This window comes from Pleurodeles waltl, chromosome 1_1 (assembly GCF_031143425.1).
Source record: "Pleurodeles waltl isolate 20211129_DDA chromosome 1_1, aPleWal1.hap1.20221129, whole genome shotgun sequence".
Lineage (NCBI taxonomy): Eukaryota > Metazoa > Chordata > Amphibia > Caudata > Salamandridae > Pleurodeles > Pleurodeles waltl.
Window position 1 is genome coordinate 708,464,941 of NC_090436.1, and position 16,462 is coordinate 708,481,402.

Sequence of the window (16,462 nt, forward strand, 5' to 3'; positions counted from 1 at the left end):
TAAATTCTACTCTCTCTCAGTTAGTTCTATTTCGAGCACAGCATGTAAAGCTTCTAACTTGCCTTCTAGATTCCCTGGGAAGCCATCAACCCTCATACCTGAGCAAAGGCCTGTGATCTGGTTCAGCATCTGCAACGAGGCAGTCAGCGTCTAGTTGTGGTTCCCTGGTCGGAATCTCCCTCTCCCTTGTATTAGGACAAGGAAGTGTTTTTATAACTAACATGTCAGTGTGATCACAAAATGTCCCTACGCAAGAATGCCAAAGACTAAACTCCTACCACATCTATCGACAATGTACCAGACTGTATCCTTGACTGAATCACAGAGTGAACAGGAATGTGTTATTGAAAACTCCAGTGCTGAAGTAGGCTAAACAGTGTGATATAAAAAATAAAACAAGACCGTAGACCTGGCTATTTGAAAAATAACAGTACGAAGCTGAATAAAAAGCATTTAGAGTAAAGTGCACAGAGGCTCTATGCTGCGAGCAAAGGAATAAAATACATCCAGGGCAAAGTGCACAAAGGCCTAACGCCTGAAGCTAACGCGCAAAGTATACTTAAAACTGACCACAAGACAGCACCAGCAAATGAAAGGAGAAAACCCTAAACTGTTGAGGTTGTCCATATCCCTACAGGGAATGGACTTTATAGTGGAACACAGACCTGGGACTGCCCTTGCCAATGCAGATAGCCTTTCAGGTTCTTCCACTTAGAAAATGAATAATCTCTTGGGAAAGTTTAGTCTCATCCTCTTTCGTTTGGGGGGGTTGTGTGAGGAAATGCCTCTTTGGCATGGTTACCCCCTAACATTTTGCCTTTGCTGATGCTAAGTTATGACTTGAAAGTGTGCTGGGACCCTGCTAATCAGGCCCCAGCACCAGTGTTCTTTCCCTAAACTGTACATTTGTCTCCACAATTGGCACAACCCTGGCACTCAGGTAAGTCCCTTGTAACTGGTACCCCTGGTACCAAGGGCCTTGATGCCAGGGAAGGTCTCTAAGGGCTGCAGCATGCCTTATGCCACCCTGGGGACCCCTCACTCAGCACATGCACACTGCCTCACAGCTTGTGTGTGCTGGTGGGGAGAAAATAACTAAGTCGACATGGCACTCCCCTCAGAGTGCCATGCCAACCTCACACTGCCTGTGGCATAGGTAAGTCACCCCACTAGCAGGCCTTACAGCCCTAGGGCAGAGTGCACTATACCACAGGTGAGGGCCTAAGTGCATGAGCACTATGCCCCTACAGTGCCTAAGCAAAACCTTGGACATTATAAGTGCAGGGTAGCCATAAGAGTATATGGTCTGGGAGTTTGTCAAACACGAACTCCACAGTTCCATAATGGCTACACTGAAAACTGGGAAGTTTGGTATCGAACATCTCAGCACAATAAATGCACACTGATGCCAGTGCACAATTTATTATAACATACACCCAGAGGGTATCTTAGAGATGCCCCCTGAATACCTACCCGACTTCTAGTGTAAGCTGACCAGTTCCTGCCAGCCTTCCACACACCAGACAGGTTGCTGGCCACATGGGGAGAGTGCCTTTGTCACTCTGTGGCCAGGAACAAAGCCTGTACTGGGTGGAGGTGCTTCTCACCTACCCCTGCAGGAACTGTAACACCTGGCGGTGAGCCTCAAAGGCTCACCCCTTTTGTTACAGCGCCCCAGAGCATCCCAGCTAGTGGAGATGCCCGCCCCTCCGGCCACTGCCCCCACTTTTGGAGGCAAGGCTGGAGGAGATAATGAGAAATAAAAGGAGGAGTCACCCACCAGTCAGGACAGGCCATAAGGTGTCCTGAGCTGAGGTGACCCCTGCCTTGAGAAATCCTCCATCTTGAGTTTGGAGGATTCCCCCAATAGGATTAGGGATGTGCCCCCCTCCCCACAGGGAGGAGGCACAAAGAGGGTGTATCCACCCTCAAGGACAGTAGCTATTAGCTACTGCCCTCCCAGACCTAAACACACCCCTAAATTCAGTATTTAGGGGCTCCCCAGATGCCAAGAAATCAGATTCCTGCAACCTGAAGAAACAAGAAGGACTGCTGACCTACAAGCCTGCAGAGAAGGAGGAAGATGACAACTGCTTTGGCCCCAGCAATACCGGCCTGTCTCCAACTCAAAACCTGCTCCCGCAACGCATCTGACGGGGACCAGCGACCTCTGAAGCCTCAGAGGACTGCCCTGGACTAAAGGACCAAGAAACTCCAGTGAACAGCGGCCCTGTTCAAAACCAGCTAATTCTTTGCAACAAAGAAGCAACTTTCAAAGACTTCACGTTTCCCGCCGGAAGTGTGAGACTTCACACTCTGCACCCGACGCCCCTGGCTCAAGATCCAGAGAACAAACACCACAGGGAGGACTCCCCGGCAACTGCGAGCCCGTGAGTAGACGGAGACGACCCCCCTGAGCCCCCACAACGACGCCTGCAGAGAGCATCCAGAGGCTCCCCCTGACCGCGACTGCTTGTAACAAGGGACCCGACGCCTGGAACCAACACTGCACCCGCAGCCCCCAGGACCTGAAGGAACCGAACTTCAATGCAGGAGTGACCCCCAGGCGATCCTCTGCCTAGCCCAGGTGGCGGCTGTCCCGAGAAGCCCCTGTGCCTTCCTGCACCGCTAGAGTGACCCCGGGTCCCTCCATTGATTCTTACCTGAAACCTACGCCTGCTTTGCTCACTGCACCTGGTCGCCCCTGTCCCGCTGAGGGTGTACTTTGTGTGCCTTCTTGTGTCCCCCCTGGTGCTCTACAAAACCCCCCTGGTCTGCCCCCGAGGACGCAGGTACTTACCTGCTGGCAGACTGGAACCGGAGCACCCCTGTTCCCCATAGGTGCGTTTGTGTTTTGGGCACCTCTTTGACCTCTACACCCGACCGGCCCTGAGCTGCTGGTGTGGTAACTTTGGGGTTGCCTTGAACCCCCAACGGTGGGCTGCCTATGCTCCAAACTTGAGAATTGTAAGTGTTTTACTTACCTCCAAAACTAACCTTTACTTACCTCCCCAAAGAACTGTTCATTCCTATGGATACAACTACCTGTGGATTCCTCACCTAATGAATACTCCCATGGCGCCAGCATTCGACGGAAATATTCTTCCTAGTCTCTGCACGTCGACGAGGACGTCACTCTAGCCCACGCGACGCCGTCTGACGTCATACAGGCAATAAGAGGTCCTCGCCGACGTGCCGACGTCAGTTCCCTTTTTTCCGTGCATTCGAAATGGTTATCTTCGAGGGAGCTACTGTTGCTTTCGAAGTTACAGTGTGTTTTTCTGCTGTGTGATTTTTATCTGAGAGTTACTATGTCTCAGAGGAAGTCTGGTTTCAAGCCCTGTCGGGAGTGTGGGGGCAAGATGTCCGTTACGGACCCATACTCGGACTGTTTATGGTGCTTAAGCTCCGACCACGACGTCGCAACATGTGATTCATGCCAACACATTAATCCCAAGGCCCAAAAAGAGCGAGAGGCTAAACTCTTCATGGCAAAGTCGAAGAGGAAGGAGAAGAAGCATCATAGGAAGTCCTCCTCGCCGAAGACTCATCGGCGTCATCGAGATTCCCGGCGCCGTAGGGATTCACTGCGCCATTCCAGCCAGAGGTCTCGATCGAGGTCGCCTTCGGCTCGGCATCGTAAGACTTGGGAGGTCAGTCCCACAGTCACTCCACATCCATCGACGCCGTTGCCTTCTCCGGCTTCGCCGACTTCGCCTGGGCAGATCTCTCCGGCGTCGCAGACATCGAGGCTGGCGTCGGGGTCGCCTTCGATCCAGGCACCACAGTATCCAGCTTTTCCTGCCCCTGGAGCCGATAATACTGCATTTTTTAATGCGATGTATACCATCTTTCAGCAGATGGCTCCAGGAGGTGCTCCAACTGGTCCTTCGGGGCCGTTGGCTTTCACCTTGGGTGCTCCGGCGCCGCTACAGCCAGCACCCTTCATGCCCTTTCTCCCCTTAGGGAATGTGGGCTCGGCGCCGGTGTCCGCTCCGGTGGCTCCAGAGGTTTCGGCCCCGGAGGTTTCCATTCCGTCGACTTCGGGGTTTCGACCAGTGACTCCGACAGGACCATCGGAGGCTCCGAGACGCGCCTCTCTGCATCCGGCTCCTACCTCGGCGTCGAAGCTGCCTGTGGCGCCGGACACGGCGTCATTCCTCGAATTCGGCGGATGCCATGTCGACGCCGCGTATTGAAGAGAGGCTACATTCTAGGAGGCGTGCTCTCCGTCTCTTAGAGGAGCAGGAATACCAACGGGTCTTGGAGGAAGGAGATATAGAGGATTCTGGCAAGGGTATTCATGGACTGGATACAGCTAGTGGGCTGGATACTTCCCCTGAGTGGGACTTGTCATCTCCAGGGGAGTATACTGAGGAAGCAGCCACTTTTCACGCTGTGGTAAGAAAGGCAGCTAACTTTCTTGAATTGCCTTTGCCGGTAGCGGAGGCGAAGCAGAATTTGTTGACTGAGATCCTGCATCCGGCCTCTACTGCAGCGGAGCCTCTTTTACCATTCAATGAGGCTTTGCTTGATCCGGTGTTGGAGGTGTGGAAGAAGCCGGTATCTTCCTCGGCTGTTCATAGGGCTGTGGCCAGGAGGTATCGGGCTGCACCATCTGACCCTGGCTTTCTGTCCAGACACCCTACGCCGGAGAGCTTGGTGGTCCAGGCCTCCTGTTCTTCTAGATCTGCGCCTGGATCTTTTCCGACGGTGCCAGGGGATAGAGACTCCAAGAAGTTGGACTCACAGTCCAAGAAAATATTCTCATCCTGCAGCATGGCGTTGAAGTCCACCAACGCGTCATGTATCTTGGGGAGGTACATCTATGCTCTTATGGACGAAATAACATCTTCACATACGGAGCTTCCCCAAGGGCTTTTGAATATCGTCTCCGATGCCCAGGCTGCTGCAACCCAGGTTATCCAATCTGGGTTGGATACGACTGACTCAGTGGCTAGGGCGATGGGCACGGCTGTGGTTGCGAGGAGACAGGCTTGGCTTCGCAACTCAGGGTTCTCTGCGGACGTGCAGTCGACCCTGTTGCCCCTCCCGTTTGATGGGGACAAACTTTTTGGAGCCAAGGCAGATTCGGCCTTGGAAAGGTTTAAAGAAAGCAGGGCCACAGCCAAGTCATTAGGGCTGCAAGCCGCTTCTTCTGCCTCCTCCAGGTTTTTTAGGAGGTTTCGTGGATTTGGACGTGGCTCTTCCTCCTCTTCCTTTCGGGGGAGATTCCAGCAACCTGCCTCTTCTCTCACCTTTAGATCATTTAGAGGGAGGGGTAGGGCCCGCACCAGAGGTGCTTCTCAACAGCACTCTGCCTCTTCCTCGTCCTCTGGAGGGGTGCAGCAGGGAAAGCAGCCTTAGGCTTCCACCATTTCCCACTCACTCCTCTCCTGAAGGGGGAAGATTACGGCATTTTCTCCACAAGTGGGAGACTATTACAACGGACACTTGGGTTATCAGTATTGTGGAAAAAGGCTACACCCTTCCCTTTCGGGAGTTTCCGCCCCCCCTCCCGCCCCGCTCATCTTATTGTTCAGAAGAACACCTCCTGTTGCTAGAACAGGAGGTTCAAGTCCTCCTTTCAAAGGGCGCGGTGGAGTCGGTTCCAGAGCAGTAGAGGGGTCGAGGTTGTTACTCAAGGTACTTCCTGATTCCCAAGAAAGATGGTCGGTTGAGACCGATCCTGGATCTGAGGATCTTGAATTGGTTCCTCAATCAGGAAAAGTTCAAGATGCTCACCCTATCACAGGTGCTTTTGACGTTGAACAAAGAAGATTGGATGGTGTCTGTCGACTTGCAGGATGCTTATTTTCATATCCCGATACTCAAGTCGCACAGGAAGTATCTCCGGTTTGTGGTAGGGTCGCAGCACTATCAGTTTGCGGTCCTCCCGTTTGGTCTTACTTCAGCACCTCGAGTCTTCACTAAGGTGATGTCAGTGGTTGCGGCAGAGCTCAGAAGGAAGGGGATAGCAGTATTCCCTTACTTGGACGACTGGTTGATCAAAGCCAAGTCCCCGGAGCTTGTGTCGTATCATCTGCAGTCAACAACCCAGTTGTTGTTCGACCTGGGCTTTTCGGTGAACGTGCCCAAATCTCACCTGGAGCCCTCTCAGCGCCTCCTGTTCATAGGGGCAGTACTGGATACAACATTGAATCGAGCCTTTCCTCCGCCTCAGCGGTTTCAAGATATTCAGGAATTGGTTCCAATGTTTCGAAATGGAGCGGTAGTTCCAGTCCTCAAGGTCCTTCGTCTGCTCGGTCTGTTTGCCTCCTGCATACTGTTGGTCACGCATGCTCGCTGGCACATGAGGGCTCTTCAGTGGTGCCTCCGAAGGCAGTGGTCTCAACACAAGGGAGATCTAGAAGGTGCTGTCAAGATCTCCAGAGATGCTGCTGTGGACTTGAAGTGGTGGATTGCGAGCAACAATCTTTCACAAGGAAAGCCGTTCGCGCAGTCGCCACCAGTGGCCACGGTCATAACGGATGCTTCCACTCTAGGGTGGGGAGCTCATCTGGGGGATCTGGAGATCAAAGGACTTTGGTCTCCAGAGGAACAGATGTTTCATATCAATCTGTTAGAGTTACGGGCTGTACGTCTGGCTCTCAAGGCCTTCCTCCCTTCCCTTCGTGGTCAGTCGGTACAGGTCCTGACGGACAATACTACCATGATGTGGTACATAAACAAACAGGGAAGAGAAGGGTCGTACCTTCTCTGCAGAGAAGCTCTTCGACTATGGTCCTGGGCAAAGGACCATCAGATTTGCTTGGTAGCAAATCATCTGGCCGGGGTCTTGAATGTACGTGCGGACAATCTCAGTCGCCAATTCTCGGCCGACCACGAGTGGCGTCTCCATCCAGATCAAGTCCTTTTAATCTTCCAGGTGTGGGGGTTTCCTCGGATAGATCTGTTTGCCACTCGGGAGAACGCGCATTGTCCGTTATTCTGCAGCCTCCAGTATCCGGTGCAGGGAGCATTGGGGGACGCGTTTCTGATAACCTGGTGCGACCAGTTGCTTTACGCGTTTCCCCCCATACCCTTGATTCCTCGAGTGTTGAGGAAGATTCGCCAAGACCGGGCCCAAGTCATCTTAATAGCTCCGGATTGGCCAAGGAGGGTGTGGTACTCCGACCTTCTCCAACTCTCACTGTGCCCTCCGCTCCGTCTCCCTCTCAGGGCAGACCTCCTCTCGCAGTCGCAGGGGCAGGTTTTACACCCCAACCTCCAGAGTCTACACCTACATGCCTGGAGATTGAACGGGGCAACCTGAGTTCTTTCTCTCTCCCGCCTGATGTAGTGGATGTTATATTAGCAGCCAGGGGACACTCCACTAAATCTATCTACGCTAATAGGTGGTCTAAATTTGTTATGTGGTGTGGAGAGAGACAGATTGATCCCTTACATGCTCATCTGTCAGATGTTTTGTCTTTTGCTCTGTCTCTAGCGCAGAAAGGTTGTGCAGTGGCTACCATTAAAGGTTATTTGTCTGCCCTGTCAGCCTTCATTTGTCTTCCAGACCAACCATTGTTATTTAAGTCCCCTATTGTTCTCAGATTCTTGAAAGGTCTTCTAAATAAATATCCTCCAAAACCATTCGTTATGCCTCAATGGGATTTGTCCTTGGTCCTCACTTTCCTTATGGGTCCCCTTTTGAGCCTATGCATTCTTGCCCCTTAAGGTATTTGGTTATTAAAACAGTCTTCCTGGTGGCTATAACATCTGCAAGGAGAGTGAGTGAGTTGCAAGCCTTATCGGTAAAACCCCCCTATACATCTTTTTATGGGGATAAGGTAGTGTTGAGGACCAAGGCTGCTTTCCTTCCGAAGGTTGTTTCACCCTTCCATTTGGCTCAGACAATTACTTTGTCCACGTTCTATCCTCCGCCTCATCCTTCAAAGGAGGAAGAGAGACTTCATCGATTGGACCCAAAGAGGGCGTTAAGCTTCTACATTGGTAGAACGAAGGACTTCAGGCTGGAGGATCAGCTGTTCATCGGATAAGTGGGCAAGAGGAGAGGAAAGGCAGTCCACAAGAGAACACTCTCCAGGTGGGTTGTTCTTTGCATTAAAATCTGTTACTCTTTGGCAAAGAAGGATCCTCCTGATGGCATTAGAGCTCATTTCACCAGAGCTAAGTCGGCCACTTCGGCCTTGGCAAAGGGTGTTCCTGTGGTCGACATCTGCAAGGCCGCAACTTGGTCGTCCCTTCACACTTTTGCGAAACATTACTGTTTGGACTCTGAGGTCAGAAGGGACAGCCATTTTGCACGGTCAGTGCTGCAGGATTTCTTGGTTTGACCATTTCGGCACCCACCACCGGGAGTGGTACTGCTTTGGGACTCTATTCATTAGGTGAGGAATCCACAGGTAGTTGTATCCATCAGAAGAACGAGTTACTTACCTTCGGTAACGACTTTTCTGGTGGATACATTAGCTACCTGTGGATTCCTCACTGAACCTACCCGCCTCCCCGTTGCCTTTCTGGTCTTACCAAGTAATCCTTGAGTGCGCTCCTCTTGGTCTTCAAGATTGCAATAGATGTTGTATATATGGATACTTGTATATATTTATATGTATATATATATGTATATATCTTTGTGTATATACATGATTTGCATATATTTGTTAGTTTAAAAAAAAGAGAGTGATATTAAATCTACAGCCATTTTATTGCAATGTTTTGTATTTTACAATGTTATGGGATGTTGCCTTGCTCTTTCATTGCATTGGGTTGTTGTTCTCATGCACGTAAAAAATGTTGGTACTGACGTCGGCACGTCGGCGAGGACCTCTTATTGCCTGTATGACGTCAGACGGCGTCGCGTGGGCTAGAGTGACGTCCTCGTCGACGTGCAGAGACTAGGAAGAAGATTTCCGTCGAATGCTGGCGCCATGGGAGTATTCATTAGGTGAGGAATCCACAGGTAGCTAATGTATCCACCAGAAAAGTCGTTACCGAAGGTAAGTAACTCGTTCTTTTTGCACTGTGTCCACTTTGAAATTAGCTTATTGCCATTTTTACAAAGACTGTATGTGATATTGCTTTCATTCAAAGTTCCTAAAGTATCTAAGTGAAGTACCTTACATTTAAAGTATTAACTGTAAATCTTGAACCTGTGGTTCTTAAAATAAACTAAGAAAATATATTTTTCAGTATAAAAAACCTATTGGCCTGGAGTAAGTCTTTGAGCGTGTGTTTCTCATTTCTTGCCTGTGTGTGTACAACAAATGCTTAACACTACCATCTGATAAGCCTACTGCTCGACCACACTACCACAAAATAGAGCATTAGAATTATCTACTTTTGCCACTATCTTACCTCTAAGGGAAACCCTTGGACTCTCTGCACACTATTTCTTACTTTGAAATAGTATATACAGAGCCAACTTCCTACAGTCCCCAAAGCTGCTTGCAGCCCGGCAGACAGCAACAGTGGCACAATCAACTCGGGGAGGGTCTCAGTCCCGGTCGGGAAGGAGGTCATGGGACCGATCTCTGAGCCTCAAGTCCTCTTCTTCCCATTTGAGGTCCTCAGGACACTTGGGAAAGAGGTATACTAAAAAGAAGTTCAAGCAGACTTCGTCTTCACCTCGTGTGTCGGCGGGCAAGGTGAGCGTGCAACATCGGCGTATCTGCAGAGTCATTAGCCTATTCGACTACACACTTCCCACCCTTTGTGGGAGCCGGTTCAACACCTGCTCAAATAAAGGAGTTTTATGAAGCCATACACTGAGAATTCAAGCAGGCTGACTCCACTGGTGTGCCTTGGGGCCCCGGAGGACCGTATGAGACTTCACGTGGATCTACGCTGGTGGTTTCAGCCTCGGCTCTGGTAGAGTCTCATTGATCTGAGTCTGGATCAGGACTGGCTCTGGTTGTATCCAGGCTACCTTCTCTGGTGCTGGTCATAACTCATGCTCCTGGCACCACCGGTGGTGCCAGCCCCATTCTTACAACCAATAGTCCTGAGCCAGAACGGCATCACACGACACCGATTCCGGCACAAACGGCTCCCACAGGTGCCAGATCATTGCCTGAACTTTAGTTTTCAAGACTAGGCATGGGTGAAGTGTGGGATGGTACCCTGGACCCTTTAGAACATCAGTTGGAAATATCTTTGGACTGGTATGAGGAGCTAGGAGAGGCCAGTGGTCTGGCTACCTCTCCAGATCCTGGCTTTCTCTCTCTCCCCACTGGGGCTACAGAGGAGGGAGCATCTTATGCAATGGTGGTGTGTAGGGCAGCAAAGGTCCTTAACCCCAAACTGCCCTCATTGGCTGTCAAGACAAACATCTTGACAGAAGTGCTACAGCCTGGGTCTTCTACATCTGAACTCCTTTTGCCCCTCCACGAAGCACTTACAGATGTCCTGCTGGGAACTTGGTCCAAGCCTAGCACATGGGCTCCTGTTAATAGGACGATTGCCCACAGCTATCAGCCAGTTCTGGGTGACCCTAGCTTCCCAGCCAACATCCCACCCCTGCAAGCTTGGTAGTCGAAGCCTCCACGTCCCACAGCACAGTCCCTTCCACTCCCCCGGTTAGGGTCTCTAAGAGGCTGGACCATCCTGAGAAGAAGTTGTTTTCTTCCACCAGCTTGGCACTGAGTTTGGTGATCACGTCATGCTTATTGGGCTGTTTCTCCCATATCATTTGGGTCATGGTTTAGATCTGCAGGACCATGCCTGCCCAGTTGGAGGGAGAATACATCATCATCTCTTCCACTGGAAGTCTATAACAGCAGACGCATGGGTACTGCAGATCATCATCAAGGGCTATGCCCTGCTTTTTCAATCCCTTTCTCCTCCTATTCCACCAATATTCGAACAGCTAGCAGAGGATCATTTGTCACTGTTCTGAGAGGAAGTTATGGCTGTCTTGGACAAGAGAGCAATAGAAAGGGTCCCGATATCAGAAGTAGGCAGTGCTTGTTATTCCCGCTACTTTCTGATACCCAAAAAGAACAAGGGTCTTCACCCTATTCTAGACCTATGTCCTTTAAATCTCTCCCTCAAAAAGGAGAAGTTCAAGATGCTCACGCTGGCTCAGGTCTTGTCTGCTTTGGACCTAGAAGACTGGTTGGTAGCTCTGGACTTGCAGGATGCATATTTTCATATCCCCATCCTGCCAGCCTACAGGCGTTACCTGAGGTTGGGTAGGTCATAAACAGTTCACAGTATTGCCATTTGACCTTACCAGCATCCCTTGGCTGTTCCCCAAGGTGATAGTGGTGGTTGCAGCTCATCTGCGCAGGTCAGGGATTTCAGTCTTCCCCTATCTCAATGACTGGCTGTTGAAGGCTCACCCCAGGCTGTCGTCTCCTACCTCCAGACTACGGCGAACCTCCTGCATTTGCTGGGGTACACCATAAATGTGCCAAAGTCACACCTGACTCCCTCTCAGATGCTCTCTTTCATAGGAGCTGTTATGGACACAGTGCAGTTTTGGGCTTATCTTGCCGAGCAGCGAGTTTAGAATATTCAGGGAATGATGACGATGTTTCGGCCTCTGTCCTGGATTTCGGTGAGACTGACTCTGAGGCTGCGGGCTCCGTGGCCTCCTGCATCTTCCATTGGATGTGTGAGGGTTTTTGCTTCTAATTTTAGAAGTGTCTTGAGGACCCGTGTTCTTGTTTTACCTTCTTTTAGGAACAGTGTACCTTAGAGCTTTTTGTTATCTCTCTTCTCTATCAGCTTTTCTGAGGCTGCCTGGTCAGTCCTCTCTTTTGAAGTCCCCTATTGTAAATAGTTTTCTTAAAGGGCTTGTAAATATGTTTCCCTCTATGCCCTTAGTCATACCTTAGTGGGATCTCAATGTAGTTCTCACATACCTCATGTGAGCTGCTTTCGAGCCTTTCAACACTTGTCACCCCCCTGGCTGCTCACCATCAAGACAGCCTTCTTAGTGGCAATAATATCTGCCAGGTGGGAGAGTGAGATACAGGCATTATCATGTAAGCCGCCATATCTCACAGTGTTTCCAGCAAACGTTGCACTACGCACCCGTGCTTGTTTCCTTCCTAAGGTGGTGACCCCATTCCATCTGAGTCAAACTGTCACCTTGCCCACCTTCTTTGCTCCCCCACATCCCTCTAAGGAAGAAGAGTGACTCCACTGGCTGGACCCCAAAATAGCATTGTCGTTTTAACTTGGCCGCACAAACAAGTTCCAGGTGGACAACCAACTCTTTGTGGAGTATGTGGGAGCAAAGAAGGGACAGGCAGTACAGAAGTGGACCATTTTGTGCTGGATCATTCTCTGTATTAAGATCTGCTATGCCCTGGCTAGAAATTATCCTCCCAAGGGCTTAAGGGCTCATTTCACTAGCGGAAGAGCTGCAATCATGGCGCTAGCATATGGAGTTACAGTCCTGGACATCTGCTAGGCAGCAACGTGGGCATCACTGCACATGTTTGCCAAACATTACTGCCTGGACAGTCAGGTATGAAGGGATGGGTATTTCACCCGTTCAGTCCTACAGGACTTTTTAATCTGAAACATTGTCTGCACCCTACTGCCAGGAGGATATGGCTCGGGTATCTAACCAAATGTAAGGAATCTGTAGCTATAAGTCTCTATTAGATGAATACGTTATTTACCTTTGGTAGCGCATTATCTGGTACAGACTCTATCTAGCTGCAGATTCCTCACACCCACCCATGCCTCCCTACTCTGCAGACTTGTTATTAGGGTTAGGGTGATCCCTTTTTCAGCCTTCTAGTTTTGACACAGATTGCACCAGTTTTTGTCATGGGCCTGTGCTTCTGCAGTGGAAAGTTATGATAAAAGTAACTGATGCCCGCTCATCAACTTCCGCCACCAACAATGCCATGCTGAACCAGATGGAGCCACCCGATGGTGCATGCAAGGGGTATTGCTCAGCAACAGTTTCTGGATCCAGCCTGACAGCTGGGGCAATCAGAGGGAAGGAGTTTGCAGCTAGATAGATTTTCTACTAGATAATGCCTTACCAAAGGGAAATAACTTGTCGTTTACAGCAAACTGAGGAATATTAACTATTTTCTCTCAAAATGCAGAAAGTCTCTTTTCAGTGATGTTTGAACTCTTATGCAGAGGAAATACCCAGAATGTCTGGTAGCAAGGCGTTCCTATATAGAGGATGCAGAAGATGAAAAGATGAGAACTTAGTGGTGACAGAAGATCACAATATTTTAGTTGATCGATTGTAAGTATCCAGTAGGTGTGTATTGGGACAGGATCTTAGAGAGTTAAGTTGGAGCAAGACAATTTACTGGTTTGAATAAAAGTGCCAGGAACCTGTATAACCATGATTATCGGCAGTCATCTATTTTGCCTGGTAGCATTGGGCAGCTGTGAGGGTACCTTTGGGTAGAGTGTTCAGGTTATACACTGTTACACAGTTTCTCTTGGATACAACTACCTGTGGATTCCTCACTCTATGAATTCTCCCAATGCGCCAGCATTCAACAGAAATGTTTCTCCCCAGCTTTGCACGTCGATGAGGACATCACAATTGCCCGACTCCACGCAACTCCTTCTGACGTAATCGTGGCAATAAAAGGTCCTCACTGGAGTGCTGACGTCAGTTCCCTTTTTTCCATGACTTAGAAGCATAACGGTTTTCTCCTAGCTCTTGGGAAAGGCTACTGTTGTCAAAGGTGTTGATTGTTGTTACAATGTCTCCCCCTGGGAAATCCAGTTTTAAACCTTGTCGGGAGTGCGGGGGTCGGATGTCTGTGACCGATCCACACAATAATTGCTTGTGGTGCTTGAGTTCTGAGCACGACGTGGTGTGTGGGTCCTGCCAGAAGATGAACCCGAAGGCGATCATGGAGAGGGAGGCCAAATTATTTTTGGCCAAGGCGAAGAAGGACGGGAGTCATTGGCGGTCTTTTTCTGGGAAATCCTCGAAGTTGCACAAGAAACGCCGTTGACATCATACCCGACATCGTTTGGATAGAGGTCGGCCTCGGTCTCGATCGAGATCTCCATCCAGTCGGCGTCGGGCGACATGGGAGGTGAGTCCAATGGTGACTCCACAGCAGAGTCCTCAGGCGTCTCCGGCGCCATCAGTCTTCGAGGTGGTTGAGCCTCAGGGAAGTCCTCCCTTCTCACCTGGAGCACAGTCGGGAGCGGATCCGGCGGCATTTCTGAATGCCATGTTTAATATCTTTAACACCATGGCTCCTGGTGGTGCACTGGCTGGTCCCACAGGTCCTTTGGCTTTTACATTGGGCGCTCCGGCTCCATACAATCCAGTGCCGTTTATGCCCTTTTATCCTGCAGAGGGTGTTGGTCTGGCACCGATGCCGATGGTATCTCCTGGAAGACCTTTGACGCCGATGTCTTAACCTGCTAGACCAGTGGAGCCGTTGACGTCGCCCCAGGTTCGATTGATGCCGGTGAAGCAGCCCCGAGAGTCCACGGCGCCGATGGATTCGGCTCCGGAGCCGGATGAATTAAGAGATTGCGGTGTGTCTGCTGGTCATCAGTCAAACTTGAAGCCGATGTCGTCAACGTCGGCGAAATTCATGTTGATGCCAATATTAGAGGCCAGGTTAAGATCTAGGAAAAGAGCACTGAGGCTCTTAGAGGACCAGGAATATCACAGACAGCTCCTGGAGGAAGGAGAAATTGCTAGGCCCCTGGGGGACTATCAGGGCTTGGACTCGGCAAGTGGTGTAGACACTTCCCCTGAGTGGGATTTAGCCTCTCCAGGGGAATACACAGAAGAGGTGGCCTCTTTTCATTCAGTGGTAAGAAAGGCAGCAGAGTTCCTGGACCTCCCACTTCCTGCTGCAGAGGTTAAGACTAACATCTTGACTGAGGTCCTGCATCCTGCTTCAGCTGCCACGGAACCACTTCTTCCTTTTAACGATGCTCTTACGGAGCCCATTTTGGATGTCTGGAAGAAGCCTGTGACGTCATCAGCTGTCAACAGATCAGTGGCAAGAAGATACAGGGTGGTTCCAGGAGATCCGTGTTCCTGTCACAACATCCGACTCCAGAGATTCTGGTGGTCCAGGCTTCTTGTTCCTCTTGTCCGGCCCCAGGTTCCTTTCCTGCTACACCTTCAGACAGGGAGTCCAAAAGGATGGAGTAGTCGGCCAAAAAGACCTTTTCATCCTGCAGCATAGCCCTCAAATCTGCCAATGCGACTTGCGTATTGGGCAGGTACATTCATGCCCTGATGGACGCAGGCAAAACTGTGGTACCTGATCTGCCTCTAGAATTGCAGGGACTCCTCTCTGATGCGCAGGCTGCAGCTAGGCAAGTCATACAGTCAGGCCTGGATACTACAGACTCTGTGGCCAGGGCGATGGGCACTTCTTTTGTCACCAGGAGGCATGTGTGGTTGAGATCTTCAGGATTCTCTACGGATGTCCAGATGACCCTTTTGGACCTACCTTTTGATGGGGACAAATTGTTTGGAGCTAAAGCTGACTCTGCCATAGAGCTTTTTAAGGAAAGCAGGGCTACTGCCAAGTCCTTGGTCCTGCCAGCTTACGCTATCACATTCAGGTCTTTCAGAACGTTTAGGGGGTTCGGGAGAGGAACTTCCTTTCATTGGAGACCACAGTCGGCAGCCCAGCAACCTTCAAGCCTGCCCTATAGGTCCTTTAAAGAGCAGGGTATGGTTAGAACAAGAGGATCCACCCAGCAGCACATTGCCTTCTCCTCTTCCTCAGGGGGGATGCAGCAAGGAAAGCAGCCTTAGTTCTCCACCCATTATGTATGTATGCTTCTCCTGTAGGGGAAAGTTATTTCATTTTCTCTGCGAGTGGGAGTTAGTCACATTGGACTCCTGGGTTCTCAACATTGTGGGGAAAGGTTATGCCCTTCCTTTTAGGGAGTTTCCTCCTCCTTTCCCTATCCACCCATCCTTTTGCATGGAAGACCATCTCCTGTTGTTGCAGCCGGACGTTCTAGTCCTTTTATCGAAAGGGGCAGTGGAGTTGGTTCCAGAGCAGGAAAGGGGTCAGGGCTGTTATTCAAGATACTTCCTGATCCCCAAGAAGGATGGTCGGCTGAGGCCTATCCTGGACCTGAGGGTTTTGAATTGGTTCCTCAAACAGGAGAAATTCAAAATGCTGACCCTAGCGCAGGTGCTTCTGGCTCTCAATGCCTTACTCCCCTCCCTTCGCTGTCAGCCGGTCCAAGTCCTGACGGACAACACTACCGCGATGTGGTACATCAACAAGCAGGGAGGTGTAGGGTCGTACCTTCTCTGCAGAGAGGCTCTGGTCCTGGGCTCAGGACCATCAGATTTGCTTAGAAGCAAACCATCTGGCCGGAGTTCTGAATGTGAGTGCGGACAGTCTCAGTCGGTATTTCTCGGCCGATCACTAGTGGCGGCTCCATTAAGACCTGATCCATTACATCTTCCAGATGTTGGGGTTTCCTCAGGTAGACCTGTTTGCCACACGGAGAACGTGCACTGCCCGTCGTTCTGCAGCCTCCAGTATCCAGTACAAGG